The sequence below is a fragment of the Chinchilla lanigera genome, unplaced genomic scaffold, assembly GCF_000276665.1.
Source record: "Chinchilla lanigera isolate Chin_1 unplaced genomic scaffold, ChiLan1.0 scaffold00090, whole genome shotgun sequence".
Lineage (NCBI taxonomy): Eukaryota > Metazoa > Chordata > Mammalia > Rodentia > Chinchillidae > Chinchilla > Chinchilla lanigera.
The window spans coordinates 3,353,553-3,361,987 of record NW_004955491.1 but is presented as its reverse complement, the minus strand read 5'-3'; the positions used below and the strand labels follow the sequence as shown (position 1 = coordinate 3,361,987).

Below are 8,435 nucleotides of genomic sequence, written 5' to 3'. Positions count from 1 at the left end.
AGTACCGGGGATCGAACTCACGACCTTGCACTTGCCAGGCAGGTGCTTGTGCCACTGAGCTATATCCCCAGCCCGATGTAACTGTTTTCTTCCACAGGAGGCCCCTGCATCAGGCCGTCTGCCTTGCAAGTGGTTGATAATGGACTGAAATCTCTAAAACCTGTGGGCTTAAATGGGTCTCTCTTCCTTTAAGTTGTAGGTGTTGGGTATTTTGTCCCAGCAATGAAGAACCAACTAAGACAGCCGGTAACACTGAAATGCTACCAGCAACATGGGTGGAACACTGGACTCTCATTCACTGTGGGGAGGAATGAGGAATGGTAGAGCTACTTCAGAAGACAGTTTGAAAATTTCTTATGGAACTGAATGTACTCTTCCAAGAGATCCAGCGGTCTCAGAAGTAGTCAGCTGTCTGTCAGCAGGGACTATAACTTGGCTCTGCCTTGTCCCCAGTGATTCATTGAAGAGTATTGAGAGGTGGTAGATCTTTTTTGTGTGTGTTTTTCCAGTACCAGGAATCAAACTCACTACCTTGCGCTTGCCAGGCAGGTGCTGTGTTGTTGAGCTAAATCCCCAGCACAAGGTGGTAGATCTTTAAGAGGTAAGGCCGAGTGGGAAGTGATTATACGTGGTGGTATCACCCTCAGGAAAATATTGATGTCTTTCTCTAGACACTGGGTTAGCTCTTTCAAGACTGGATTAGATTTTTCTTTAGTCTCTCAAGACTGGATTCACCACCATGAGAGTACATTGTTAATGTACTCTGTGTATATCAGCATCCTCTGTGTTTCTCTGGCACACCCAGTTCTTTGCACACATTCACCTCTCGTTTTGTTTTTCTTAATCTGTTTTTCTACCATCAGTAGACACAGCTGGAGTTCTTTACTGGAAGCCAAGTAGCTTTTAGTACCATGATCCTTGGATCTCCAGAATGGGGAGATCTTTTCTTTATACATTACCTAACCTCAGATATTTTTTAACAGCAACAAACACAGTTCACCACGGAAGAGTTTCCATGCTCCTGAATTTCAGGTGCATGGCCTCACACAGGAGGCTTCTTTTGGTGTCTTTCACATAACATGTTTTTGAGGTTCATTCTTTTAAAATATTCTTTTATTCTTTTGCCTTTGCAAAAAGATTTGCTCCTTTATATGGTTGAGTGGTATTCCATTGAATGGATATGTCCTAATGTGTTCATTCATTCACTTGTTGGTGGACATTTGAGCTATTTTGAGTTGAGGCTACTTATGTATAAGCTATGTACACTAGAAAATAAAATGAAAGGAGCCCTTTTAGTTGTAAAGAGGCAGCAACAAGATTAGCGTATTTTACCTAAAAGAAGACTTCATGAAGAGATGGCATCTTAGTTGAATTTTGAAATAGGAGGTATTTGCCTGGCAGATAAGGAAGGAAGTCATTTTGGAGAAAGAGAAAAGCCAGCAGAGAATGATAAGGTTGGTGAAACATCCCCCACCACGGTAAAGATCACAGACCATACGAAGGATCTAGAATTCGTACTGTAAGTTATGGAAAAGTCACGAAGTTGGAGTCTTCAGGAGTACCCTCAGGAGAAAGTGCGGAAGAGGGCAGGAAGGAAGCCTGGAGAAGGAATCTGGGGACAAGTTCAGCATTTACTGGCTCCCACCCTTACTTTGTTAAAGAAACACAATCTAAAAAGTGCAAGTAAGTGACACATCTTGAGTCATTCTGCCTGAGTGTTTCTTTTGGTTTCAAAAGAAAAATATTGCTGAAGTAAAGAAAGGGCAGATTATCATAGCTGGGACCAGCTTTCCTCCTTCTGTCTTTTCCTCTAATTTGAGATTCTGTTTTCACTCTCTCTGTGACTATTCCCTTATCCAAGTCCTGACCCCTCTAGGAAATTTACTTTCTGCCATAGTCTCACCCACCGTTAATCAAGGGCATTTTATGAACCCAGAATTCCCACTGTTATTGTCCTTTATCTATGCCGTATCATCTCCCTTGAGATTTTCACACCTTCAGAACCTAAGCTGTGTTTTTAAATTTCTTTTGTGGTTGCCCACAGTACACAATAAGACATTCAGTAGAGAGTCTCCTTTGGTAAATGTTTTGATCACTGTCTATCATGATACAATGACACACACAGACTAAACTAGATCGCTACAGAGGGGGTAGAAAGAAGGCAGACAAGTATGTAAAGAGAAAACATAAGAGACAGAAAGAACAATAGGATGCTTCCCTTTAAAATATATTCCAGAGAGATCAAAGCCATTGTGAATACTCTGCTTTCAAAGAATAAAATATGAGTATGCTGTAACACTTAAGGAAGAGCATTATATTTGATTCAAGCTCTGTCTTCCCCAGAAAGCTTGAATAAGATTCAGAAAGCTGGAATTATAGAGCTTGTGTTGGAAAATTTAAGTAAGGGGAGTACCTGTTCATTACAACACTTCAAACTGCATTTTGATTGGCTCCTTGATACTTTGTGGTTTAGGAAAATCATGAAGGCATCCAAATACTGAGATATTTATACGATTTGGGAGTTATTTGGTTAACAGAGTGCAGGCGTTTCTGTACAGCAAACAATTAGGCAAATCAACTCCAGAACCTAGAGCCATTCAAAAAATGCTTGGGAGGTTTCTGCCCTGTTTAATTTACCCTAGTCTCGAAGTGTGGGACAACCACCGAAGCTCCTGTGCTCTCCTTCACTGTCCTAAGACTCACGTTAGGCTCATAATATCTCTGCCCTCACACTCCTAGAGGAACATTTTTATCCTCCTTTTTTCCATTCCATCTGTAGGGGAAAAATAACATTAAAAGAGAAGCTGCTGCCAGGCAAACAGACTCTAAGAAGCACACAAAAATGATCAGCTATGGTCTGTGAACTGATAGGCTACACTGGGATTTGGGCTGTCACACTCAGAAGAGGGGTGACTGTGGGAGCTGTGAGGCTTCAATGTGGGGGAGATACACAGAGAGGAACATGTGAAGCTAGTGTGAGTTCTTCCTTTCAAAAACAGACTCTGCTGGGCATTTATGATTTTAAAGGTTTTAATTTTTCCCCCTTAGTTTTGCTTTCTAAAATTAAATCTCCCTTTTGGGTTATAGACTTTGTGTTCTTTAATTATTGGTGTCTCTTCAGCCAGCCCCCTCTTTTTTCTATATCCAGCAACATCTGCTGTTAAAAGCAGCCTTCCTGGGAATTTCCAAGGGTCGAATAGCAAGGAGAGTTTTAAATGCCATATCAAAAAGGAAATATTAAAAGGCAGAGAGAGATAGAAGAAGTTGTTTGCAGGGTGGGTGGATGTTATGTAGCTGTTTCCCATTACAGTTTAGCGCAGGTCTTCCTTCACTGAAGCTTGGAATCCTATCAGCATGGACTACATGCAGAGCATTTATAATTACTAAGATTTCTCAATGTCAAAACGCCTTGCTTCAAATAAGGCATTGAACAGACAGGTGAGAATCCTTGTCAGTGGAGAATGGAAAATGCTATGTTGCATCACAACATTTGCATTCACATGTTTCCTTCTAAGATGAGAGTTTGCTTTTCTACAACTGCCGTACCAGCCTTAGAGCTTACCACACACAGGTCTGACCACCTTTGGGATCCCTCTGTTATTCTTCAGTCCCTTCTTTCCTCTTACATAATTAATCATCATATTCCTGTATATTTGAGCAACTCCATTGCTCCTGTCTTCCTGAGTGGTAAGCAGTTGGAGAATTCCTGTACAGTGGTTAAATTATTCCTCTGTCTCTGTCAGTTATGCTTCTTGACAAAACAACAATTTGAAGAATGATCACCAAGTCCGTCAAGCTCATGCGCATCTTTGCTGCCATCTCACATCTTGTTATGTTTGTTGGGTCCAGCCATTCTCCCCTCTCCCTCTCTGGACTGTCACATAGCTTTTCTTTCTGAAGCATCTACAATTTCCAGTTTCATCTCCTTATTTTACCAAGAAAATAGAAGAATCAGAAGAGCTATTCCAAAGTTTTCATCACAGTCTATCTGTTAAGTCATCTGTGAATGAGTCCATTGACCCCGCCTATTGCATTGGATCACTGATCCCTGCCTTTATATGAGGCAATGCATTCTTTTGTGCATTACATCCCATAATTTCTTGCACAGTCAACGTCAAACCTCTAGACATTCTTCTTTCTCATACATCATCATTTAGTTTTCTCTCTACTGATTTATTCCAGCAAAGTAATGTTATTTCCCCCAACTTTAAAAATTACAATTTTAAAAATTTTCATCCTTTTTTCTTGCTTTTCTGATGAAAAAGTCTGCACTGCTCCAATTCCTGTGCTGGTATTTTATGAATCCATTACACCCACAATTTCATTGCATAATTCCAACGGAAATATCAGTCCTCTTTCCAGTAAAATTTGAGCTGTCCTGGTCTCCCTCCCATTCACCCGGGTTTTCTTTCTCGTCTTCTTTTATGTTTTGTCTTATCTACATAGATTGTACTAAGTCTTCAGTATGTCAGGGCTCATCTTCGAACACTTCCCTTTCTCTATCTGTATTACTTAGTTGGTGATTTTGGATTCACAGGTCCAAATACCAGTTCTACTCTGCAGACACATCAATAAATATCATTAGTCTAGACCTCTTCTCTGAAAGCTAGACTTTGAGCTCTTCTCTGAAAGCTACACTTCAGTATGCAAGTGTCTACTCAAATTTCTCACTTGGATATTTATTTTAAGTGTCAAATTTACCATCTCTAAAACTAATGCCTGATGATCCCTCTAAGCATCTTTTTCTACATAGTCTTTTACATCTTACTAAATGGCAGCTCTTATTGTTCAAGCTCAACACCTTGACGTTATAGTCAGCTCATCATTTCTCACATACTTTATTGCTAAACCATACACACAGCCAATTGGTTCAGATTTCAGAGTATATCCAGAACCTGCCCAATTCTCTCCACTTGTACACTATCATTCAGGTCCGGAAGCCATCATCTCTTCCTGGAATACTCCAGAGTCTCCTAACTGATACCTCTTCCTTTGTCTGTGTATAGTAGCTTCTGGGAACTTACACGTATTTTTTTTTTTACACAAGCACTTAAATGCACCAGTGGTATTCTCTGTCACTTCAAGCCTTTTAATGGTACATCAGACAAATAAGTCTTTCCCACCTTTCCTGGTTGCTCAGCTTCTTCTTTTGGTTCCTTGGGCTTTTAGTACATGGCTTTTCCCTAGCGGTGCCCCAACATTAGGGCCTTGGTATGTGGTAGTTTAAGCTCTGAAGCCAGTAGTTTAAATTTTGTATTCTCATCTCTTTCCCATTTTTGTTCAAGTTTTAACCTTCCAAGTCTAACCCTGTAGTCACTATTCCTCTCCCTGGCTTTATTTTTTCCTATAACAATATTATAGTCTGTCATGCTATAATGGATGCATGTATGTATGCCTTTGTGTCTGTTTTTTGCTTCCTATGCAAATAAGCTTCAGCAGGCAGTAGTTTTTAATGTATTTTGTTCACTAGTTTTTCTAATGTGCCAAGAACATGTCTAGCACAGAATACACATGTAAAACACTAATTGTTGAATGAATGAGAAAAGGATGTAACCACCATTTAGATATGAGTAATACTTTAATTAATATTAAGTACTTAGAAAATCACAGAAGGAGCACACACTTCTAATTCTCTAATTTTTAATTATATTTGTGAAGGAAGTCAAGTTTATTCTGTTTGCCTTGTAATTAGTTCCAACTATAAAAATGTGGCAAGTGTCATTATCAGGCAGTATAAAAACAAGTTTTGAGCAAAGTATTAGAATATTAGGGGTGTTCCTCAAACCAGTCTCCTTGAGGCAGGCAGTACAAAAAAAAAAGAAAACAAAAACAGAAACCTAAAAGTCTTTGCACTCAAGTTCAGAAATGCTAATTTTTGGTATTCAAACAGTTTGGTTCCAAAGCTTATAGTAAACATACCCAGGGGAAAATTTCTTTACTGCTGCGTTTGCTTTTATGGTTTTAAACACTGTGGTTTTCTGCGGAGGAAACAGATTTTTGAAATGACAATGACATGTGAAATAAGATGTGAAGAAATGATATTTCAGATCCTTATATGTCAAGAATATAAACTAAATCACATTTCAAAAATGTCCTCCATTCAGTTGATAGTTCTGGTTCGGTTTTTAAAAGCTACATGGGAAGGAAATAACCTATTTATTCACAAAGCTCAGCATCCTTGATGGCTAAAAAAAGAAAAAAAAAAGTAAAGAAGATGAATTAACCTGGTGTCAGTTGAAATGTTTAGTGATAAATTGACCTAAAACTTCTATTAGCTCCCCTTTATAGTTCACTACATTTTTTCCCTTCTTGAAAACAAAGGATGATAACTTTCATTCAATGTTGTCATCACAAATGATAAAATAATTAAGTAGACTTATTTTATATATAATTTTTGCATTATGAATTTCTTAAAACTTAGAATCATGTATGCTACAGTTAACACTGTACTTTTCCTGAATATATGTGATAATTTAGAGTAATTTGGGAACATGTGATGTCTTAGGGACACTAAATTCTATCAGAACTTGCTAAAGTAATCAATGGCATAATTTTAGAAAACAGATGGCCCACTATCATTACTGTACCTTAATAAGTAGGCAGATACTTGAGGATGCCTGAAGCCCAAAAATGAACAGGTGAATATGTTCATACATACTAAAGAATTTCTATTGAATCAAATTTGCCTGAGGGATTTTATTTAAAGCAAACTTCTTTAATCTCTTGTTTATAGTTTCAAACAGATATGTCCTGCCCCTCACTGGGCTGAGGTCCAGAAATAAGAAAGAGACTTTAGAACCATAGCTTTCTATCCTGTGGCTACATAATCTGGAAGGAAAAATAATAATGACAACAACAATAGTACCAATGCTGCTAGTTTCTCTCTGAAAGGATGTCATTAGTAATTCCACTCATTAAATTTCCCCCTCCCTCCCTTTCTCCCTCTTTTTCTTCTTCACTTCCTCCCTTTCTTCCTTTCTCCCTCCTTATCTCACTGTTCTTTCTGTTTCTTCTTTTCTGGATGTTTTGCTTTGTTTTTCTTTGTTTTAGTTTGTTTGGTTTTAGGATGGTTCTGGTGTGAGCAGCGTAGGGACCATGCTGGGGTATTCTTGGAGACCACCAATAACTGACAAGATCAGTGTCTTCTGCAAAATTTGGATACCTTTGGTTTATACTTAAGTCGTGTATAAAGTGGGAAATTTTGTGCTTCTTTCTCTCTAATTCTTCAACTAATTGTTCATAATTTGAAACCACTAGTTATGGCTGATGGATTTTTATAGGGATTTGAAGGTTAAGATATAAAGTAATATTTACACTGGATAGTATTTTGATGAAAGTTAAAATAATTTTAAGAGAGGAAATTAGCTTCTAACATGTTTAAAATACATGGAGATAAGCCAACCTGGCAATCCATAAGTGAACAGAAAGGAGCCTCACCACACGACACACGTGCTGAGAAGGGCACATTAGGAGTTGACAGCAACTCTTGTAACATTTTATTCTAAAATGGCAAACTTGGTTAGTATTTCAGAAAACAGCCAATTTGTTGAAAAATTGTATCTGTCATGTTCTCTCTAAAGTGATGGTTGTTAAAGTAGGATGATCACATTACTACTTTTCTCACAGTTAGAATAAAAGAATAATGCAACAGACTGAATAAAAATGGTTTTAAATTTTTCTCTGGGATTTCAAATCTTTGTGATCTCTTTTTTATCACCCAGTGCTAGAAAAACCATCAAAGGGTGAAAAAAGTGTGATTTTAATTAATACACATCTTTAAAACTTGGGGCTGATTTACTTTTAAAATGTTGTTGGTGGCCTAAAAATGTTTAACTTTGGGGAAATAATTTATAAGTTTTCAACTGAAAGCTATTTTAAGTAGCATGATGAAATCTTGTGTCATCCTGGTCTGTCCCACCTGAGGTATGAGTTATGTCCAATGTATCTACGCCGTGTACACTACCAGCTAGAGCATTATTTGGCAGTCATCTTGGTTTAAATTCCACTGTCACAGTACCAGAGTGCTTGTGTTTAAGTAACCCTCATTTTACTTACCAATGGTCTCAAAGTACAAGAATAGCGGTGCTAACAAGTTTACTATGGTACAGTATATATTATTATAGTTATTTAATTTTATTCTGAATTATTATCAATTTTTACCATGTCTAATTTATAAATTAAATCTTACCATAGTTACAAATATGCTATGATAAAAATAGTGAATATTTACATTTTGAAAAAATTCATTACATTAAAAAGAAACATGCCATTAATTCCCCTCAAAACACTTTGACTCACTTTGAATGCATTTATCCCATCATTGGGTACTTTCTGAAGCAGTCCTAGAAGTCCTCTCTCCTAAGTATCCTTAATTGCGCTTTTGTGGCTGCCTAGATGTCCTGATCTGATTCAGGATGTTTACCTTCTGTGGTCGT

The 8,435-nt window shown here is 37.7% G+C and overlaps 1 protein-coding gene across 1 annotated transcript in view; it reads right to left on the bottom strand.

Annotated features, from left to right (window-relative positions):
* Positions 1–8,435, bottom strand: part of Cntnap2 (contactin associated protein-like 2) — a 1,999,509-nt gene that overhangs the window by 620,523 nt on the left and 1,370,551 nt on the right. The gene's annotated exons all lie outside the window — the stretch shown is intronic.